Below are 24,471 nucleotides of genomic sequence, written 5' to 3' on the forward strand. Positions count from 1 at the left end.
CACTAGATAAATGGAACATAATTTCTTCAAATGTACAGATTCAATAATCCCAGTAATAGTGACATTCCTAACTTCCTAATATAAACCATTGCCTCCCATTTTATATGATACTGATTATAAAATACAAAGAGGATTAAAATAAGAAAACAAATTAACCTCAAACACAAGAATAAAAATCCTAAACATAGTTAAGCATATATATTAGAGCACACTAACTGCATATGTGATATAGTATGTCACTATAAAAGCCTGATTCCTTAACTAAATTCAACAAAATTTATCAACAAAGTATTAGCATAAGAACCAATCTTTAAAAGTTTGATCACATCAAAAGATGCTGAAAAAGCATTTGCAAATATTTATTATCAATTTCTGTTTTTCAGAAATAAACTTATTGGGGGTACGAAGGAGTCTCAAGAGGGAGGGGATATATAGAGAGAGAGTTATTTTGCAATGTTGTACAGCAGACACCAACACGACATTGTAAAGAAATTATTCTCCAATTAAAAAAAAAGAAAGAAACATTAATACGCTTAACAAGTTTTTGCCACTGGATGACAATTCTGGGAAGGATAAGGTGGGAGAAGGTGCAGTTGCCAAAAAGGTACAATTATGGATAAGAATAATATAAACCATAGAGTTCCCGTGGGTACTAATAATAACAGTTAACATATTTAACATAGTCAACAACCATGATTTGGATGGAAGAATATATATACACACAACAATATCCCCAAATACTAAAATCTCCTGGGAGAATGCTGCTCCTGCTGCTAAGTCACGTCAGTCGTGTCCAACTCTGTGTGATCCCATAGACGGTACCCAACAGGCTCCTCTGTCCCTGGGATTCTTCAGGCAAGAATACTAGAGTGGGTTGCCATTTCCTTCTCCAATGCATGAAAGTGAAGTCGCTCAGTGATGTCCGACTCTTAGCGACCCCATGGACTGCAGCCTACCATGCTCCTCCATCCATGAGATTCTCCAGGCAAGAGTACTGGAGTGGGTTGCCATTGCCTTCTCCGGGGAGAATACAGAATGACAAATTTAGTCACAACAAACTATTCTGTCAAAGATTTGGTAAATGTGTCTCCACAAGTTGGTAAAAATTATACTTTCTGTCTCCTATTATTCTAATACCATGTAATACTAAAATTAGACTGGTGAAAAGAATCCTAAGAACTGATGAAATATAAGTATACATTAGATACCTTTCAATGAGGTACCAAAACAGACATTTATCTTATCCTTATGCAAAACCCTTGTATTTAAGGTATAATGTTATGTGTATTTCTGCTGGACACAATCTAAGAAGAATTAAACTGTGCTGGAAATAGTTCACATAATACTATCTAACAACTGTAGGGGAGACCACCATTTGGGACCATTGTCAAAAAGTTGGACTCCACGAACCTGGAAAAATGAAGGTTGAGATACCTAATTTAGCAACTTAAAAACCTCCTCAAAAAGAGAGCATTAAAAGTAAATGAACAGACATCCACATACCAAAGGGAAAAAAAAAAGAACCTAGACACTGACCGTATTTTTCACAAAATGGATTACAGACCTAAATGTAAAACACAAAAGTGTAAGACTTCTAGAAGGTTAACAGCTGACCCTACTCTCTTTCGTGAAACCCTTTCTTCACTTGGCCTCAGGAAAGCTTCCTACATCACTGACTGTGTTCCCTTTGCTCAATTCTCATCTCCCCAATTTATAAAGGTTGGAATGTCCCAAGGGTAAATCCTCAGACTTCTCTTTTCTATCTATATTCACTCCTTTAGTGATCCCAACTAGTCCCATGGCTGATGACACCAAAATTTTAATTTCCAAGCCCCAGCTCTCCCACCTCCCACCCCAAGGAAATCCATATTTCTATATCCTGCTACCTACTTGATATCACTTACATATCTAAGCATCATCTCAAACATAACATGTACAAAATTGAGCTCTTGATCTTGTCCTCTAAACCTACCTCCAGTTTCAGTACACAGCGTAACTATTCACCAGCATCTCTGGTCAAAACCCCGGGCATCTTCCTCAACTCCTCTCTTTAATTCACATCCCACATTTGATGATCTGGCAAATCCTGTTTCAAAAATATGCCTGAAATATAACTACTCGGCATCATTCACTGCTGCTACCTAAGCCAACACCTGGACTAATGTGATAGTTTCCTAACTAGTCTCCTTAGTTCTACTTTTCCCCATGAACTTTCCCTACTGCCTCCCAAGTCTGTTCTCCATGTTGTAGCATGAATGATGCTTTTCAAGGTTCAGATGGATTATGTCACTCCTCCTTTGAAACCCTTGGTTACTTCTCTCACTTAAAATCCAAAGTCCTTACTCCTTGGTCTACAAGATCTCATATGACCTGGGTACCCTAGACCTTTCTGATCATATCTCCTACCACTTTTTCCTTCCTAAAAGGGAGCTAAAACCACAATAAATACACACCTGCAGCAAATTATCATGCTAGTATTTTATATACTTGAAACACTGTCAATCAACACCACTATATACTTAAAACATTGTCAAACAAGACCATTAACAGTTCTTTATATGCAGTAATATTGTCTCCTAATGCCAGGCTCATCTAGAACTCACATCTCCTTTGCTGTCATGTAGCATGGTTTTCCAAATGTCATCTTCTCTCAAGGATAGTTGGAATGTAACTGAAACTCTTCAGCACATTGCTTTGAAGAGAAAAATGTTGTATTAAGTTTGTGAAACAAACATATAATCTTCTTAAATAAACAATAGCAGAAAAAACATTGAGATACATGCAAATTCCTTGAAATCTGAGTATAAAAAAAGAAAAGGCATTAAACCACAAAACTGAACTGCAGAAGCCTGGGCAAAATGTGCACAACTCTTTAAAAATGGTTAGGAATCTTTAAGCTGTCATGAGAATGCTGCATTTTGAACACTGTTAGAATTATTCCTCAGTGCATTGTAGTGGTAGTGTGTTAATCTAGCAGTATGAAGTGGGCCTCTCTTAAGCATTTCCTAGACTCAATAGCTAGCAGTTGTCACCTTATAAACAAAGATTTCTGTGTTTTTGTTTGTTTGTTTCCCACACTGCACAGCTTGCAGGATCCTGGTTCCCTGACCAGGGATTAAACCTGGGCCGTTGGCGGTAAGAGCGCAGAATCCTAACCACTGGATCACCAAGGAATTTCCAAAGATTTAGGGGTTTAAAAGTGAAGGTTTTGAGCTACAAAAGTGGACAATGGCAAGGGCAACAGCACCAACCAAAGCACCACCTGGTTTCTGAGTCCTGTTCTACAGGACCAAAAGCAGCAGCTCCCACTGGCCAAAGTTTTATCAGTTTAAGTATTGAAAAAAAAACCACAAAAATAAGAAAAGACTGTAACTAACCCAAACACTTCATATTCATGAAAATCGAGGAGTTCCTTAATAGTAACTTTTTAAAAAGCATGCATTTATCCCACCTTTTAGAGTAAATGAACAGCCCTAGTTCTATATTATAGAAGAGTGCCAACACATAAAGAAGGGATTTCAGAATTAGAAAACATCATTTTGCACAAAACGGTTGATTCAGGCAAGGATCACCAAGGGCTAAAATCGTTATGTGAATGGCTGATGGGAGTCTGTAAACTGCCAAAGAAACACTATCTGTCATTGCAGGGAGAACCTAAGGACATCATAAAGAGATAAAATCCTATCATCTTAATCCAATTGCCCATCTTATCATCATTAACAGTGGGCCAACCAGATGTGACTTCTGATGTGATACACTGTGAAATTCAGACATCACCTCTGCTTGGTAATCAAGCAAAAAATACTTTCCTTGGCTCCATCAAACTATTGGATGTGATTGCCAGTTTACAGGAAACACAGGGGATAGACATCACAGGAAGCAATCAGCTCATCCAAAAGTTGGTTCTGCAGGAGTTCTCAGTAAGTCAGTGTTATTAATATTCTAAAAGGAAAAAGAAAAGATAGGAACTGTGCTAGATTAAAAGAAATTAAAGGAAATAATCAGATACAATATGCATACCAGACTGCATATTAGTTTAAATAAACCAGTTAAAAAGGTATTTTGGAGATAATTGGAAAAATCTGAATATAGTAAAATTAGATGAGATGAAAATTTACTGAAATAAAAATGTTTAAAACAAGCAGAGTAAAGAAGAATATGAATAGTATGATTTCATGGTGGTTAAACAAATACATGCATACACAAATATGTGAAGGAAACATTCAGAAGAATATACACTATGATATAACAATGATAATCCTTGGGTGACAGGAGGAAATTTTTTTCTTATCTTTGTTCATCCATATATTCTGATTTTCCATGATATCTGTTAAAAAGGGGGGCCTAGCATCAAGTATCCCTAAGAATATTAGACAAAATAGAACAAGCAAACTCAAAAAAAAAAAAAAAAAGATGGAATTCTCTGGCAGTCAGTGGTTAGGACTCTGCACTTCCACTTCAGGAGATGCAGGTTGGATCCCTGGTTGGGAAGCTAAGCTCCTACAAGCCACACAGTGCAGCCACGCGGTATAGGGGGCTCCAACAGCACCCCCATGACTATAAGCAGGATTCTTGAGTTGAACTATCCTTTACCTTCTCTCTCCTTTGAGACCCTGTCTACAAAATGATCTTGGTGGCAACTGGTGCATCTCTGCTAAGATGCAACTGTTAGTCTATGTGTAGGCAGGGATATTTTTACTTTACTCATTTTGTTATTAAGCTCTAGTCCAAATCCATAATGACTTCTGACAAAAGTACCTTTGAGAAAGCAGCTGAGACCAACCTATGAGCGCCTGCCTGCCTCATTCATAAAACTCCTCAAAGGTGATGTTTCTCTAACATACCAAGAACTAGGAGTACAGACATAGAATCACTGACCTGGCCTGGCTTGAGGCCAACAATGGGCAGGTAAGGACTGAACCTCATGTTTCAGTGATCTAACCAGGGCTTTTTATACAACATTTAAGTACACAAAGGCTTCCCTGGTGGCTCAGCTGGTAAAGAATCTGCCCGCAATGTGGGAAACCTGGGTTCAACCCCTGGGTTGGGAAGGTCCCCTGGAGAAGGAAAAGGCTACCCACTCCAGTATTCTGACCTGGAGAACTCCGTGGACTATACAGTCCATGGGGTCACAAAAAGTCGGACACGACTAACTTTCACTTCATTTAAGTACACAAGGTGATGATCAAGGCTTGCAACAGTTATTTCCTATACATCCCAAGGATGTCAAGTGATTAACTTGGGTCAGAAGTGGGCTATGATGGAAGTCATGTCCTGACACAATCTCCTTGATAATCCTTAGACAGGATAGCAAGGCAGAATTCATTCTTTGATTGTGGCACATGGATCTGTAAGTTCTCACAAGGAGGCAGTAAAGTTTAGATAAAAGATGAAAGATCTTACACAGCTTCTAGATTCTTTAGGACACTGGTACAGGCCGTTCACATAGTTGGTATTCTGTACAACTTAATTATTCTGAAATTTGGTCCTGTTTTCTGAGGTATTAACAACCCTTCCAAATCAGTCTTTTGAAAACTTAATTAGCCTACCAACCACCACAATCCAAATAATTGGCATAGATTACTAAAAAGCATTTGAACTCAATAAAAACAAAAACCAACACCTTAAGCTACGTCTTGTTCACTCTATACTAAGAGAGACAGGTAGGCTTTATAAAAGCCAGCCCCAGCACTTTGCCTGTACTTACTGTCACTGTAATTACTGTCTAAAAGATACTCTCAGCACTTGAGTCTGATTTTTGGGTCTGCTCCTATACACTGTTTTTTTTTAGGGCTCTTTTCCTTTGACTCTGGCAGAAGAGTAAAAGTGACTGATTTTATAGTAGGACAGGAAAACATATTGAGCTGTATCCAATCCTTGGCCTGGAGACTGCTACACTCTAACAGGATCTTGCTGGGTTTTAGTCATATTGCTTGCAGTAGCCTTCACAACTGGTACTGGGAAACCAGAGTCTATAGCACAGCTGCAAAGAAAAGTGTCACAAAGGTTCCAGGTTTTAACAACCAACTAGTAACTTTCAAAAGATACTTGCTCCAAAGATTTAGTATCACCCAGTTGTTAAAATCCAACTTTACTTACTCATCTATCCTTAATGTTTCAAGTTTTCTCCAAATCAACTTGCAGAATAGACTGCACTATTTTTAGGAAACTTATTTAAAACTTACTAGACAGGGCTTCTCTGGTGACTCAGTGGTAAAGAATTCACTTGCCAATGCAGGAGATATGGGTTCAATCCCTGATCCAGGAAGATCCCACATGCCACAGAGCAGCTAAGCCCCCGCACCACAACTATCAAGCCTGTGCTCTAGCACCCAGGAGCCACAACTACTGAAGCCTGCGTGCACTAGAGCCTGTGCTCTACAGCAAGAGAAGCTGCTGCAATGAGAAGCCCATGCACTGAAACCAGAGAACAGCCCTCACTCACTGAACTAGAGAATAAGCCTGAGCAGCAACGAAGACTCAGCACAGTCAAAAAGAAATACAAAAATAAAAAAGAACAAAAGACCACCAAAACAGAAAAAAAAAAACTTGTTAGGCAAACTCTATTAACTAAGACACTTTAAGACATTATTAATGTAAATTGTGTGCTTGCTAAGTGGCTTCAGTCATGTCCGATTCTTTGCGATCCTATGGACTGTAGCCCGCCAGGCTCCTCTGTCCATGGGACTCTCCAGGCAAGAAAACTGGAGTGGGTTGCCATGCCTTCCTCCAGGGAATCTTCTCTACCTAGGGATGGAACCCACATCTCTTACGTCTCCAGCACTGGCAGGCAGGTTCTTTACCACTCGTGTCATCTGGGAAGCCCAGGTAATGTCAGGTAATTTTAATGTAAGGTAAATTTTGATAAATAACATGTGAGGAAAAAGCCAGTTTTACTCTTTAAGTGACTCAGTTGCTTAATTACTTTTACAATAAGATCTTAATGATACTTCTAGCTACCAAGAGCAGAAAACTCAATTTCAGAGTTCCAGGATATTTTGTTTTAAACAATTTTGTTGAGATATAATTCACATACCATACAATTAATCTATTTAAAGTGTAAAGTTGGTGGGTTTTTTTTTGCTGTACCACATGACATGCAGGATCTTTTTAAAAAAAATACTTTTTTGACTGTGTCAGATTTTAGTTGCAGCATGCAGGTCTTTTGTTGTAGTGCCTGGATTCTCTAGTTGTGGCTGGAGGGTTCATTTGCTCCACTGCATGTGGGATCTTAGTTCTCTGACCAGGGTTCGAACCCACTTACCCTGCATTTCAAGGCAACTTAACCACTGAACCAATCTTAGTTTCCAACCAGGGATCGAACCGCAGGCCCCTACAGTGGAAGTCCCAAAGGTTGTTTTTTTTTAAGTATATTCACAAAGTTGTACAACCATCATCACAATCAATTTTAGAACATTTTCATTACTGTAAAAAGAAACCTAAGGCCATTACACCTCATTTTTCCCTTCCATGAGCCCCTGACAATCACCAGTCTAACTTGTGTATGTGCCTATTCTGGATACTTCATATAAATGAAATCATAAAATGTGGCTTTTGTACAATAACTGACTTCTTTCACTTAGCTTACTGTTCCTTTGCAAGGTTCACCCATGCTATAACATGTATCAATTCATTTCCTTTTTATGACAAAATAATACTCCAGTATGTGGATAACCATTCGTCAACTGATGGGCATTTGGTTGTTTGCACTTCAGTACCTTTGTCAATAGTGCTGTTATGACATTCCTTTTTGCATTGGCGTTTGTTTTACTTCTCTTGAGTGGAACTGTTGGGTCACACGGACCTCTTCTCAGCCTTTTAAGGAACTGTTTTCCAAAGTGGCTACATCATTATACGTTTCTATTTCTTTCTTGAACAGAATGAACTTTGGGGTCAGACCTAGATACAGTTTAGTCATCTACTGAATACGTGATCTAAGGCAAGTCATTCAACCTATTACATGCCTTCCTCAGCTCTAAAGTGGGAATAGTTATATCTACTTACATCTACTTCCGAGTTGTTCTGAGGATTATTATTAAGGTTAAATATATGAAAATGCTCACAGCACAGTGCCTGGCACATAGTAATTCAAGAAACGGTGCTATGAATAACACTTCTATTCAAACCAAGGCTGCTGATGTGCCTGTGAAACACTGCCTAACTCCTTAATTTTTCACTAGAACTCTTTGATTGCACTGATCATACTGTCATTTTTTGGTTACATGTCTCTCCAACCAGACCATAAGATCCTCAATTTATCTTTTCATATTCTAGCATGGAGCACAATTCCTGGCTCATGGCAGGCACTAAGTAAACCCAGAAACAAAGTTAGGTAGAAATGAAATAAAAGAGTGAAAGACAGGGTGGTAAGAATAGACAGGGAAAGAAAGGAAAGGAAGCCTTCCTGAATCATCATCCTTTCTCCCACACAAGCTGCTCAGGCCTCATAATATATTTTGTATGTAACAGTTGAATGCATAGAAATTCAATTTCTCTTCTGGATTATATTTTCTCTGGAGTCAAGAGATTGAGCCTTATTCATCTTTATAACCTCTGTAGAACCTAAAGCCAAGTTTTGGTCATAGAAAGCCCTACTATAAAAGTTTACTGAATACAAAGACTTTGCACAATTGATTAGCTCTGATTTTATCCCTAACAAAGGATCCATCAAGTGAGGGAAGGAGTATGCTTCAACTGAATAGATGCAACAAGATACAAGCTGAAGGAAGTACCCTTACTTCTAGCCCTCAAGGCTATAATTCTTGAATAATCCATTTTAAAGCGAGCCCTGAGCATCTGCTGAGTACCTACTCGGTAGCAGACACCCATGTGTAAGACACAGCAAAACACTCCCTTGCTGTAGAGAGTTTACAGCTCAGCAGACAGCATTTGCCTTCTATCCTGAAGGTTCTAATCTCATTCATACTCCAGAAGTTTCATTTCTGCAATTGCTTTATTCATTCAATAAATATTTATCAAACCCCACTGTGTCAGATCTATCCTAGGTACTAGTGACACGTCCCTGGTGGCTCAGACAGTAAAGTGTCTGTCTACAATCTGGGAGACCCGGGTTCGATCCCTGAGTAGGGAAGATCCCCTGGAGAAGGAAATGGCAATCCACTCCAGTACTACTGCCTGGAAAATCCCATGAACAGAGGAGACTGGTAGGCTACAGTCCATGGGGTCGCAAAGAGTCGGACACGACTGAGCGACTTCACTTCATTTCACTTAAGTGACATGGTATACATAAGAAAAGGTCTCTCTCTGCCTTTCATTTATCTTATATTTTAACGAATTCTATAAAGACGCATTTCCCAGTCAATCCTGTGAAATGTCATCTTGTAAATGTAAGCTTAGTCATGTATTTAAGTTTAAAAAGTAAAAAAAGAATGAAGTGGTTTATGATGAAAATAGAACTCTACTACCAACCCCACCCAGTCTCTAGTCTCCTTTCCCAGAGGCAAGCATGATCAAATCTCTTAGGCATTCCTTCCAGTACTGACCTCAATTTTCCTACATAATATGCATATATGACTACTGCTTGGCTATCAAATTTTATGTTATTTATAGGGCTTCCTTGTCGGACACGACTGAGTGATTGAACTGAACTGGTGGCTCAGACAGTAAAGAATATGCCTGCAGTGTAGACCTGGGTTCAATCACAGGGTCAGGAAGATGCCCTGTAGAAGGAAATGGCAATCCACTCCAGTATTCTTGTCTGGACAGTTCCATGGACAGGGGAGCCGAGAGGACTACAGTCCATGGGGTCATAAAGAGCTGGACACAACTGAGCAACTAACACTTTCACTATTCAATTTCGGTCATACTACTATCAGACAACTGAACTCTTCCATTCCTCCTGTTCCACTTCCTATCTCATCCAGTCCTCCAACACAATTATGTCACATTTTGTGTTTGGATCAAAATGATAAGTCATAGAAATTTCAGAAATAAGTAAGCTCTCCTAAGGATAGTTGAGTTTTCTAGGCAACAAATATAACCTTGTTTCTTGCTAGGTTTCTGTTTTCTCTTATATACTGGGGCTTACAGGTTTTTAGTTCTTAAAAAATATCACCTGTTTCAGAAATAGACTCAGACACAGAGAAAAGACCTGCCAAGGTGGAAAGGGGTGGGAAAGGGATGGGCTAGGAGTTTGGGGTTAGTAGATGCGAACTCTAATACAGAGAATGGACAAACAACAAGGGCCTACTGTTAAGCACAGAGAACTATATCCAATCTCCCTGGACAAACCATAATGGAAAAGAATATACAAAAGAATGTATATATGTGTATAAGTGAGTCATTTTGCTATACAGTAGAAATTAGCCCAACATTGTAAATCAACTAAAATTTTAAAAACTTCTCTGAATTGCCTTTTAAAAAAAAACACCTGTTTCAAATCACAAAACAACTCATTTAAATATTAAGCTTCCTGTATAATGCTGTCAGCTCCTAATGCTAAAAACAGCCTTCTGTGTGTATATTCATAATTGTGTAATAACATTTTACAGATGAATCTTCCACTAAAATTAGTCTCCCTTTTATTGCTCCCGAGTAAGTGGTAGCAGGGTGTTCTGTTTTTATGAGGAAGGTACCAAATGTTAAGAGTGAGTAGAAAAGTAAAAACCTGGGTTAAGTTTATTGTAAAGTATCTGGGGATGCACCAAACGATCTCCATGGGAAAGCTGACATTAAACTGGTAATCCAAATGAAAAGAGTGCTCAATTCAGTTTGGAAAGAGTTAAACCACTCAGCTCCTTTTCTAAAAGATGACTGCCCATTATTAAAATAGTAATGATAGATAAAAAATCATCTTAGATTCATTTATATCCATTTTTTTTCTTCTATTATGTGTGGGAAATATTCTAATTTACAGAAGCATAATCAATAGCAGGAAAAGACACAGTAAGATTAGCACTGAAGAATGGGAACATAAGAATAAATATTATAAAAATGAATAGCCATCCATTTTTTCAGCCTTGCCATGGCAACCTGGGTCACTAATCTTTGAAGTTTGTTTCCTGACTTGCTAGTTCTGAGAGAAAGCAGTTTCTACCACCAGAGGAGCAAAATGTCAGGCTCTTCCTCTTCCCTTTTTGCTGCCCCTACACAGATGAACATTGAACGAGCAAATAGGAGTGGCTACTTCAAAGGCCCCTCAGGCTGCAGTGGCACGTGCGCAGCCCTTCCCTCCCTCTCCTGGCATTTCAGCTGAGTAAGGCAAGAAGAATGAGAGAACTCAACTGTCAATCCTACTATCCAAGATGCCATTTCTCACCCAGTATCAGATGGGTCATATATGTTACTGAGACCAAATATAAATGCCAGTACATAAAACCAACTCAGAGGAAAATCAACCTAAACTTGGGTCAGTTACTGTTGTTATCACTCCTAAAATTATTCACACATCCTTGGTTATAAAATGTTTATCTTCCATCTGGGTAACTAAACTTTTCCACTCGAATTCAAAGCTTTCTAAGGGCAACAACCTAAAAAATAGTGTCCACTTTTTAATTAATGCTGTCAGACTGAGCTTGGTGCTGGAAGGAGGGTAAAAGCAGCAAAAACATGGGTCCTATCTTCAGTCAACTTTCAACCTATGAAGGGAAAACAAAGCCTAAAATAACTTGACAAGATGGTTAACTTCAGACCTTAAGTGCAAAGGCAATCCAGTGAGTGTTTTTTTTAAAAACAGATCTTCAAAGTAGTCCAGGATTCTCAATTAGATTCACTGCTCTAAACCAAGTATTCAAGATTCCTCTCTCCATACTTCACCCCAATCCACTTACAAGCAGGAAGAGTTTCAAGACAGTCAATACAGTACAGTACAGTACAGAGCTTTCATTCAGCTAGGGCAAAGGCCTAGGGAAAGCACGATCATTCTCGGATACATTTACTTCCACAAAGTCAAAGAGGTAGGGAGGTGGGGGAACTGTCAATGCCATTCCTAACTGGAAGGAAAAAAGTTCTCTCTACTCAGCTGGCTAGGTATGAGGCCTGACATCTTCCCCTGCTTGAGGAGAGATGCCCTCTCTTGCTCTCTTAGTATGATAATTATTAGAGCAACAGTAATTAGCAATGTTGAGCATCTCTGGGGAAGGGCAAAGCAATACACAAGGTAAAAGGTTTCATAATGCAGAAATCAAAAGCTTAAGAATTATTATTAGGTGCATGGGTCTTTTAGAATTTTTAAATTATAGTTTTGTAGGGATATATGCTCAGGAGTGGAACTGATGGATCACATGGTAATTCTATTTTTAGTTTTCTGAGGAACCTCCATACTGTTTTCCTGAGTGGCTGCACCAACTTACATTCCCACTAACAGGAGGGGGAACTGTCGGGTCCCCTTTTCTCCACACCCTCTCCAGCATTTGTTATTTATAGACTTTAATGATGGCCATTCTGACTGGTGTGAGGTGGCACCTCATTCTGACCATATAGTTGTTATTTATTTATTTATTATTGAAGGATAACTGCTTTACAGAATTTTGCTGTTTCTGTCAAACCTCAACATGAATCAGCCATAGGTATAGTAAAGACCCTGATGCTGGGAGAGATTGATGGCAGGAGGAGAAGGGGGCGACAGAGGATGAGATGGTTGGATGGCATCATCAACTCATGATGGACATGAGTTTGAGCAAACTCCGGGAGATAGTGAAGGACACGGAAGCAAGGCGTGCTACAATCCATGGGGTCGCAAAGAGTCAGACATGACTGAGTGAATGAACAATAATTAGTGATGCTGAGCATCTTTTCATGTGCCTATCGGCCGTGTGTATTTCCTGTTTGGAGAAATGTCTACTTACGTCTTCTGCTCATCCCTTCATTCATAGCAGCACTATTCACAATAGCCAAGACATGGAAACAACTTAAATGTCCATCAACAGATGAATGAATAAAGAAGATATGGTACATCTATACAATGAAATACTACTCAGCCATAATAAAAGAACAAAATAATGCCATTTGCAGCAACATGGATGCAACTACAGTTTATCATACTAATAAGAAATATCTTATTTCTGAAATAAGTCAGAAAGAGAAAGACAAATACCATATGATACCACTTACATATGGAATCTAACCTATGACACAAATGAACCTGTCTATGAAACAGAAATGGAATCACAGACATAGAGAAAAGACTAGTAGTTCCCAAGGGGGAGGGACTTGGGGAAGGAATGGGGTGTGAGGTTGAGGTTAGCAGATGTGAGCAGATGTGAGAAAGAATCAACAATAAAGTCCTACTGTATAGCACAGAGAACTATATTCAATATTCTATCATAAACCATAATGGAAGAGAATTTCAAAAAAAGAATGTATATATAACTGAATCACTTTGCTGTACAGTAGTAATTAACACAGCATTGTAAATCAACTATACTTGAATTAAAAAAAAATTATTACTACACATTTCTCTCAGTCTTGAATACTGCTACACAGTACACTGTTATTCTGTAACCCACAAAGTGAAAGAAACAGATATAATGAGTCACAAGGGTCACTTCATATTGCCATATTTCAAATCTATGCAGAATAGAGCTATGCATGAAAAGCAACAGAGAGGAAAACTACAAATAAACAAGAGATGAATTTTAAATTAGAACACAAAAATTATATTCAAGCTAATTCTAACATCAGGACTGGTGGAAAAAAAATTTTTTATTTGCTAATATAGTCTTAGAAATGAAAAGTGGAAAAGAAGCAAAGTTTTGTGATGGGACAGGCTTGGGTTTTAACCCCTGTTCTTCCATTCATGGACCATGAGACTTTGGCCAAGTGAGCTTTATTTTTTTTCCTTATCTGGAAATGGGTGTAACACCTATGATATAGGTTATTGCAAAGTTTATATGATGTATGTAGAAAACTTCACATTGTCTGGCACTGAAAAGTTAATAAGTGGTTATTCTTAAAACATATCAAAGAAAAAACCTCCAGAAACTGGCATAGCCTGTAACTGGGAAAATCTTGCCAGCATTCATCAATATGAAAGTGGTTAAATAAATCATTGTTATTCCTTCCTATGATCTACTTATTATACAGACCTCATGAAAGTTACTGACATAGAAAGACCACAAATATACATAAAGTGAAAAAAAGCAAGGTGCAAAACAATAAACAAATACAAAAAGGTCCCATTTATCCAGGAATATATACAAACTGTTAACAGTAATTATTCATGAAAAGGATAATGGGACTGGGGGTATTTACATATTTTATATCGTCTGCATCTTCAAGCACTGCTGCTGCTGCTGCTAAGTTGCTTCAGTCGTGTCCAACTCTGTGCGACCCCATAGACGTCTGGCAGCCCACCAGGCTCCCCCGTCCCTGGGATTCTCCAGGCAAGAACACTGGAGTGGGTTGCCATTTCCTTCTCCAGTGCATGAAAGTGAAAAGTGAAAGTGAAGTGGCTCAGTCGTGTCCGACTCTCAGCGACCCCATGGACTGCAGCCTACCAGGCTCCTCCGTCCATGGGATTTTCCAGGCAAGAGTACTGGAGTGGGTGCCATTGCCTTCTCCGAGCACTACTACTTGCATAATTGAAAACCAATAACAAAAGAGAAAAAAGTATTACCTGTATAATTAAAATAAAAAATTACTCACACAAAGCACCCCAGATACTGATTTAACCTTTCTATCCAAAACACTGTCTTCCTAAAGTAGCTCATGGTCTGACAGTCCTGAAAATCCCACAGACTTATTTTTGGTTTCATCTGCCAGCCAATCTAACACAGCCAAGGCAAAGCTGGGCATGGCCCCTGTAACCACAACAGTGGCTAGGAAGTAGGGGAATGGGGTGCTGGAGTGGGTATAGGAGAAAGAGGCAGAAGAAATAATGAGAAACAAAAAGCTCAGTGGAAAAGGAGCACCCTTCTCTACTTCATACTGTACTGTTGAGGTTACAAAATGGTCTTTGCCCACACTGGTAGGCACCTATTGTGACCTCAGCCATCTATATATGCCATACAGCCAACCTCTCCGTGAATGTCAGCTGCTAAGTAAGGATGTAATTTATGTAATTTCATTTAGCAGGCTTTTACCTGTTCAGGGTTACTCTGCCAAATCTTTCTTAATATTGAATTATATTACCTTGGACAGATTCCAAAACTATTTTTCTCATCTCATTTTATTTTGCCAGACACTACAAACAGTCCAACACACATTAATAAAAACATCCCTCAGTAAAAAAAAAAAAAAGTACACCTACTTCAAAAAGGCTTGCTTTGGGAAGTTAATTCTAACACTAAAAGATGACTCCAAATCCATCTAAATCAGCTTGTGAAGCAGCCTTCTGTTCAAAGAAATCACAGCTACTTAAGGAATGACTATCTTCAAGAAAGATTATTGCCCAGTATATTAAATCATTTGTGCTTCCAAAATGATTTACAGTGAACATTACGTGTTACCACTGAATGTTAGCCGGCTCTTAGATACTAATGATAATATATTCTTTTATGTATTATATTGAAACATCAATTCAAAAAATTCTTTCCTAATGTGTCACTTTAACATTATCATTCCCCTAAACAGGATCCATCAATTGCTTTCTGCTACTTGTAAGATTAAAAAGTCAAATTTCTCAATCAGGCATTCAAAGTCCTATACAATCTGTCCTGGCCAATCATCACTACCAACATCTTCCAAAGCCTTTTGCTCAAGCCAGCTATCAACTTCCTGTTCTTTGAACTCATCTTTATCTCCCTGCATTTTCTCAAGTCAACACACTTCCAAAATCCTACCTGAGGGCTTCCCTAGTAGCTCAGTAGTAAAGAATCTGCCTGCCAATACAGGAGACATGGGTTTGATCCCTGATCCAGGAAGATCCCACATGCTGGGGGACAACTAAGCCCGTGCACCGCAACTATTGAGCCTGTGCTCTAGAGGCCAGGAACCGCAACTACGGAAGGCCCTGTGGTCTACAGCCCATGCTCCACAACGAGAAGCCACCTACTGAGAAGCCCGCACACCACAACTAGACAGTAGCCCTCGCTCACTACAACTAGAGAAGAGCCCGCACAACCAAAAATAAATAAATAAAATGATAAAACAACAACAACAAAACCCTACCTGAATTCTGCTATCTCCCAATACTCAACTCAAACCTCAAAAAAGCTAGAATCATGTTCCCTAAGAACATTTTAGCAATTGTTACCACAGTGGTTTAGGGGATCACTAAATAAAATCTCTTCCTCCCAGCTACCTATCCTACCCACTTCTGGAATAATTAAGAAATAAGACAGAAAAGCCAAACAGATGGAGATCAAACTGTCAGTTTTATTACAGGTAAAGCCCATGTTTTAAAATGTAACTTAAAGGCATAGCAACAATGTCTTCCTAAAACTTCACTACAGAATTGAACTAATTTACTGGCTCCATCACAGTCATAGTCAGAAAACCACAGGTTTCCCCACAGGGAGGTCCGTTCATGGAAAAGTTAGAGGAACAGGCTACCGGTGGCTGGCTGTTCAGTAAAGGGAAGAGGAGAGAGAATGAGAGGTAGGCCCTGACTAGTTCCTTGCCCACATGCTCTATTAAGATCACCTACTCCTCCCCAGAAAAAGACACACCAAGGGAATTACATGGAGTGATATACCTCTGCACAGATACATGAGTCTAGGCTGAAAGAGACTTCAACCCTTCAAAAAACTGCTTATATAACTTTATCAGCAATTTATCAAACAAAGACCTATGCCACTTCTTCTGTAGATGCCTTAGAATGTTATTTTTATGTAAGACTTTTACTGTGTTTACGTACTATGTTTATTATCTCCAAGTAGATTTTAAGCTCCTAGGGGGCAGCATGTTAAATGGATTGTCCACAGGCATAGAGGCAGTAAGATTCAGAGTGAGGAGAGCAACACCGTGAGCCAGATGACAAAATCCCTCGTGAATTGAGGGGAGGGGGATGAGAGGAATGTCGGTGCCAGGAGTTTTAGTGGATGATCACAAAGAGGAGTAAAGGACGGTGTGGTATAAACCTCAAAGACAGGTTTTTACATGAAGGTGTTACAGCAAAGGTATGAAAGTTACAAGAGTAAGAAAATGACAATGCTACTATATACATACATTAAAAAAGTAAAAGCAAAGCAGCTCAAGTTTTGTATCATTTTTATGCATAGTAAAACATCCACCCAGTTGTTGGGACATAGAATTCTTGACTGGCAATTAGGAATCACTACAAGCAGATAAAAGGTTTCAATTAATATACAGAACTGGAAAATTATTTCAAGCTATCAAACCTTATAGACCTGAAAACAACAAAAATAACGTGATTAAAAAGCAAAGAAGAAATGAACTCAAACACTGAAAAGCAGGCACAAACTGAACTGAACTGAAAAACCATTCCTTAAGATGGCAAACAGACTCATCCACCTGGCTTTTGCGGTGGATGGAGGCAGAGGTGCCCAGGGAGAGCACACAGAGAGAAGACAGGAGATTACAGATGCTGTGGAAGACGAGTTGCAAATGCAAATGTACAGAGACTAGGCAAGGAGCAAATGAGTGAAGTGCACTGCGTGGAGCCACAGCCCCTGAAGCAAACACACGCCCCTCCCAGTGATCTGACGACACTGCCCCAGGGAATGGCCACCCAGTGCAGCCAGCTCATTCCCCTGAAAAATTCAGATTCTTAATATAGAATATTACCCTTTTATTATTGGCAACCACTATGAACATTTTCAAAACACTTTAAGGACTAAATAAAACATGTCAGCAAACCAGATTTGAACCACAGATTGCCAGTTTGCCATTGCTGATTTGAGGCATGAACAAAGAAAAAGCCACCAAAGCACCTAAAAGGAGAGACTGAATGATCAGGACAGAACAGTTCACTAAAGCAAAGGCAGAAGGATTTCAATAGTGATAAACAGGAATTTCAACTAAAAATCAAGGCTGAAAAGTATCCAAAGAATTCAATTCACTAGAAAGTTACCGATGAAATAAAGGCCTGGAAGAGACAATAAACTGGCAGCTAGCTACTTTGCAGCAAAATACTTCAGTAAAATGTCATTTTTGAGAACCCACAGAATGGATAGTTCAGAAAATCTTGCTAATCTAACAATCTTTTCCACATATCCCTGATTAAAAATAAAATAGACCTTGGCTTTACAAATACTAAAACTAAATCGTTAAGCTTTTCAGAAGAAAGAAAAGAATAAAATCTGAATAAACAAAGGAACACTCTCCTTCTTTCTCGCAAAATGCGGTCACTGCTCCTTATTAATCTGAAAACAGCATGATTTCATACTGTAGCATGAACTATCCTCCTTTTTTCTCACAGCCACCTCTGGAGATCACTTACCAATATGTTCTGCTTAATGCAGTATCCCTTAGGCCTCAGCAGATTCTGCAGAGACCACAAAGCTCAAATCTCCTAAAGTACACTGGCTGACTCAGCACACACGGGGCCTCACCAGGGTTCAGCACCTGACACAAGGGCAGACCGTCTCACTCCTCCTTACCATGGGGCAGCGCGCTCTGATGACGCTCCAACCCTAGAGTGACAGAGACCCACAAACGATGTGACTTAGGGACACTCAAAGACAACCTGACAACAAGAATCATTAAATAGAAGCAAAGAACAACAACGATAAATTCCAGGTGGGAAGAAATTAATCGTGAGATGCTCTCTGAGAAAATCTGAAAGTGGCAGAGAAATTGAACATGGTGAGCGAAAAAGACAATGGACATATTAAGACAAACTTGATTTCATGGCCATGTCTCCAACTTCAAGAGAATATGATTTCATATAATTTTTGCTTTCTAATACCTGGTAACTTGTTAACTGTATAACTAAATGAACTTAATCATCATTTGTTCCATTCTCTTTCATATTAATGGTTTTATAAATCGAGAAATCCTTTGTCAGCCACATACACAATTTGAGATTGGATAACTGGCTGCCATATGTATCAAAGCAATGGAGGCTATAACACTGGTATACAGACACTTACAAATAAATTATGGAGTTGGGATGAGAGAAAGTGTAAGCGAACAGTTCATGCTAAGGCAGGAAGTCAAACCATAGACCAGAAACACCTGGGGAGGGTGAGAGAGACAGAACCAGGTGAGTGAAAGAGTCTCCTAAAGCACGGAGGCACGTGGCTGTCTGAAAGCCCAGCTACAACTCCTTAATCCAGGTTTTCAACTCAGTACTTCTGAGCATCAGCTGAACTCGAGGACTGTCACAAAACAAGGAACACCAGCAGTGAACATGTTCCTCTACAAAAACAACTCACAGCTCTAACATGTCTCCTGAAGTGACAGCCTAGGAAAGGATGTATTGAAATCTTCCCTTTCAACTCTCATCTGGGCTCGAAACACATCACCTTGAAGCGGCACATGAGAGCCTGTCCTACATAGTGCATCGTTTACGACTTGCTGTGTCTAGTTCTCCTACACTCACTCTGCCTCTAATCTAGCCCTTGTTTTTCTTCTTCCCCTCTCCACAAAGTTTTGGCTCTTGCATAGAAAAGTCTACGATGCACTAAATACTCACACGCTGTACTGTGTGGTCCACATGCACAACTGGACCTCACTCGTGTCGGGGAGTTTCTCAGTAAGCCAGCCCTGCAGAGCCCTAATTACGCTAACAGCCTCCAGGCAGGACCTCTGGCCCTTCAAGCACAGGCTCTGGCAATGTTATGCTGATTTTTATCACATGAAGTGTTATTTTCTTTTCCTGGAGTTTGAGGGCAAGGAGTTAATATAAAGGGCTCATAAACACAGTGAGATTTTCCCAGCAATTTCTCAAGAGTTGAGAAAAAAAAAAAAAAAAAAAAGAGTTGAGAACAATGCGAGTCCAATATAACAGTTTATATGAAATACTTTTTTTTTTCTTATGCTTCTTGTTAAGAAAATTTGGAACAAGGACATGGTTTGGAAACAACTGTATTTCTTTGCATTAAAATAAAAATGCAATCTAAAAATGATTAAGTTTAAATACATGGACATTAAACTGATTAAGCTCTCGTGACCATGTGTGGTTAAAAATTTTGACTCTAGAGTCCCATCATGGTGCCTGAACAGCATGATCTAGATACTCTTGTGCTGCACAGACCCCTGCATAACATGTCAAAACACATCACAACGTTTGCTTCTCCTTCTAGACCAAGAACTGCTTAAGAACAGAAGCCAACACTTAATGTTCTGCTACACTAAGCCCAACACAGTGCTGGGCACATAATAAAGAAACACTTCTGAATGGAAAGACATGATACTCAATCTGAATTCAGAAGACAAATTCTGCTATCTCTGTGCTCAGTCACTCAGTCGTAGGCAACTCTGCGACCCCATGGACTACAGCCCACCAGGCTCCTCTGTCCATGAAATTTTCCAGGCAAGAATACTAGAGTGGGTTGCCATTTCCTTCTCCAGGGGATCTTCCTGACCCAGGGATTGAACCCGTGTCTCCTGTGTTTCTTGCATTGGCAGGGGGATTCTTTACCACCGTGCCACCTGGGACACCAAGGAGAGATGTAAATCTCCCTCCCTTTGGCTACTCTCTGAAGGATTCCAAATTAGTAATAACTACTAAGTAAGTTATTATTGTGATCAGTTGCTCAGTCATGTCCGACTCTTTATTACCCCACAGACTGTAGCCCGCCAGGCTACTCTGTCCTTGGAATTCTCCAGGCAAGAATACTGGAAGTGGGTAGCCATTCCCTTCTCCAGTGGATCTTCCCAACCCAGGGATCAAACCCGAGTGTTCTGCACTGGAGGCAGATTCTTTACTATCTGAGCCACAGGCAATCATTATTAAGTAGTAATAACTACTAGTAATTAGCCCTAGATGTATGGGCATTTAGTAATGTGATGTAAGGTTGAGTAACCAATGACCTGTTAAAATAGATAACCGAGGAAGAGAAGCAAAGAAAATACAAGTACTTTACAGACTCTGAATTTTTGAGCCCTCTTAACATGCTTGAGATTTAAAACAACTATTGTATAAGGAACAGAAATGTCAACCCAGAAAGGAAATGGTCTTGCCAACTACCTTTTTTATTTTGTTTTCTTTCAAACCCAATAACTTTAGGACCTCCGCCAAGAAGCCCGAGATTTCAACATTCAAAAAATTTAATAACTGTATTGAGCCCTAAACAAAAATTTATTCATGTTAACTTCAAAACTGGGTTTGTTTTCACTATGTGCATAATTACTGTCATGAGCAACCTAAAGTAGCTGCTTCTACCCTGTGAACTCTTTTTAACTAAGCATGGAAGAGAGTGATTCTTAATTGCAATACTGAAGCCCACATTCAGCTTAACAGCTCTGAATGGCACTGCTGAAAGGAGCCTTTAAAGCTCATCAAATCTAGGAAATTCCCTGGTGGTCCAGTGGCTAAGAATCTGCGCTTCCACTGCAAGGATCATGGGTTTAATCCCTGGTTGGGGAACTAAGATCCTCCAAGCTGCATGATGTAACCAAAAAAAAAAAATCCTCCTCTACCAGTTCCACTGAGCATCACTTGGCTTGAGGCATACAGAGAGCTAACGCCAGAGCAAGGGCAGAACAGGTCTTAAAGCTGACTGAGGTCAATGATTCACTACCCCAAACCTTCTCTCTGCAGCTACTAAATGTGTGTTTATTGTGATAAATTGTATCAAAGTATCATGCAAATGCAAACTGAAATGATCAAATATAGTAAAACCTCCCCAAGCAGACTTCTCAGAAAAACTGCATATTCTAGTTGACTTAATTTTCTGGTTACCAAAAATTGGCTTTGATAACCAAACCTCTCAATTATCAGGAAAAAGAACACAAGAAAAGGGAAAACGCAGAATGAACACTATCTTGCTCTTGACGTGCTATAAAGTAGTGATGGTAAACCACAAAGAGCCCAGCCCTACCACTGACTGACTAGCTGTGAGGCAGTGTTCCAGCCAATTTCTCTGGAATTCATTTGCATATCTTTAAAAAGAGCATCTAGAACACTAAGCATGTTTTCTTATCATCTGCAATGTTCTCCAGAAAGCGCCTACATCCATACCTTCCTCCCATAAAAATTTTTAGTATATGATTATCCCAGGTTGAACTAGACCTAAACAGTAAACCACTTAGAACATCCAATACCTGATCTCCTCTACAAATACTTTTAACTCTAATGAATAATGGTTTGGGTTCATAAAGGAACTATTCAGAGATCTGCCATGGTTTAAAACATTTTAGGCCATACAATGGGGTGGGAGTGGGGGAAGCTGTTCAACTAGATGGAAAAAGCTTTCCAGACCCCTCACTATATCCAAGGAGTTCGAATTTTGTGTGTTACTTATCATGGTTTTGCTGTTCAAATCTGGAAGCTCACTAGGTCTTTCTTCTCCAAAAGAAGACAGCATAACAAACACATATTAGTTCTTTTCACAAGAACCATACTACTGAATCCCTTTATGTATTTATATGCTACCAAATACAGTCATGAGGTTATCTCCCCCTTTTTTGTTTTTTCTGTATTATAGTGAAATATACATGATACAAAATTTACCATTTTAACCATTTTTTAGTGTAGAATTCAGTGGGAGAAGTTATATTCATACTGTTGTGCAACCATCACCACTATCTACTTCCAAAACTTTTTCACTACCACAAACAGAAATCCTATAACCATTAAGCAATAGTTCCTCATTCTCCTATTCTTTGTTTTTTATAATTATAACCTCAAAAGCCTTAATAACTTTCAAACTATGGTATGCTGCCACCAGGTGGCAAGAGAGTATCATGGCTGCAAGATGGGGAACTGTTTCAGAATAATCCAAGTCAGGTTACAGAGGGAGTAAGCAGAAGTGTAGAGGAAATAAAATTGTCAGTCTGGTAACTGTTGAAACCAGGTGATGGTTATACAGGGATGTGTTATACTAGTCTCCAAATCTATACACATTTTAAATTTACTATAATAAATATAAAAAGTGTGCCTATAATATTACAAATATAAAGATTTCACACCTTTTTTAACCCTTGAAAACAAAATATACCTGTTACGTATATTTTTATACATATTTATTTCCCAGGTATTTTTAAAACCTGGGAAAATATTTTATACCTAAGTATTGATTATGCATTAATATTAAATCTTCTAATTAGACAGATTTCCAAGGTTACATCTTTATACTAGTTAACAAAAACTTTGTGTTATATCCAACTAAGCCTCATTGCTACAAATGTGAAAAATCAAACATATTAGTATTCAACTTCCACATATATGCAGAAATAAATTCATGAGAAACTACAAATGCAATACTGGACTTTAATCTCAATTAAGAAGATTTTGTTTCTTTAATAAAAAGCACAAATTAAAAGGAGGCTCTTAATCATCTCCAGAGGAATGAAGCTAGGAGGCAAATAAGTCAATTTAAACTTGCACTCATTTTCCTTAATTCTTGCTTTCTTTCCAAAATTGCCAGTTGACCAGATCACAGAAAAGTCAACCCAGTAATTTTTAATTTTTCTAGCATCAGTATAGAGTAGAAGCTACACCTGGGTAAATTTTCTTGATATTTGGCTGATTTAAAATAATTTTTTTTCAACCATATTTACTGATATTATTTCAAAATATAATATGCATTCATCTGCTTTGCAAAACATTAAAACTAATTTAAAAGTTTTCAATTTAAAAGTTCAATAAAAGTTCAATTTAAAAGTTTTTAATTTAAAAGTTTTCAGGATACACAAGCATCACTAACATCAATTTTCAACTTCTGACGTCTGCTGCTGTAGAATCAAAGGAGAATTAGACATTTCCTTTCCTGAATGCCAGGCTCTTGGGTTTTCTCTTCAATGACCTATCCTAAGCTCTGACTTGCAAGGGAAACGGTCTTCCCTTCTGAGCTGAGGGTTTCTCTTGGCCTCTTCCAGTAATTCAGCTCCCCGCCTACTGAACTCGGTCAATCTAACAAACGCCCATTGCTTCTGCTCCTGGCTAGCCCAAATGCCCCACACCTCCATGGGTCCAGAACAGCTATATCCACATTGTGCCAGGTATGAAGACCAACAGACTGAGCTGTTTTGACCATTGTGTTGATCTATTTAATGATGGATGTATTTTAGTATTGTAAGATAAGGGAATCGTAGCAATAAGAGTTCAATCTTCCTGTTTTACAGATGAGTAAAGCCCAGGAAGATGGAGTGACCCAGCCAAGGTCACAGGATTATTTAGAGGCATAAAGACAGTCCAAATGCTTTCTGCACTACTTACATGAATATTCACATTCTCCAAGATTATCATATGATAAGGTACAAGCTGACAAAACCATTGAGAGGGACAAATTTTACCCAAATTCTTTAAATTCAGAGACACTAGTCCTTCTAGGAATAAGATAACAAAATCCTAAAACCTGACTTCTGCTGGGGGAACTTGTATTAAGATAAGACCAGCTTGATTACAGGTATTTGCTTTCTCCCAGAACATGGAGGCAATGTATAAACCAAACAGGAAACTCCCCAGTGGTCTAGTGGTTAGGATTTGGCATTTTCACTGTC

At 38.9% G+C, this 24,471-nt stretch overlaps 1 protein-coding gene across 6 annotated transcripts in view; it reads right to left on the reverse strand.

Annotated features, from left to right (window-relative positions):
* Positions 1-24,471, reverse strand: part of RNF38 (ring finger protein 38) — a 121,263-nt gene that overhangs the window by 70,085 nt on the left and 26,707 nt on the right. The window contains exon 1 of one of the 6 annotated variants that reach the window (XM_045165094.1): positions 2,604-2,740. The exons of the other annotated variants lie outside the window; for them this stretch is intronic. The gene's annotated coding sequence lies outside the window, so the exon portion shown is untranslated. Of the gene's footprint in view, positions 1-2,603; positions 2,741-24,471 lie in introns of those variants that run through there. 6 annotated transcript variants of the gene reach the window in all.

Source organism: Bubalus bubalis, chromosome 3, assembly GCF_019923935.1.
Source record: "Bubalus bubalis isolate 160015118507 breed Murrah chromosome 3, NDDB_SH_1, whole genome shotgun sequence".
Classification (NCBI taxonomy): domain Eukaryota; kingdom Metazoa; phylum Chordata; class Mammalia; order Artiodactyla; family Bovidae; genus Bubalus; species Bubalus bubalis.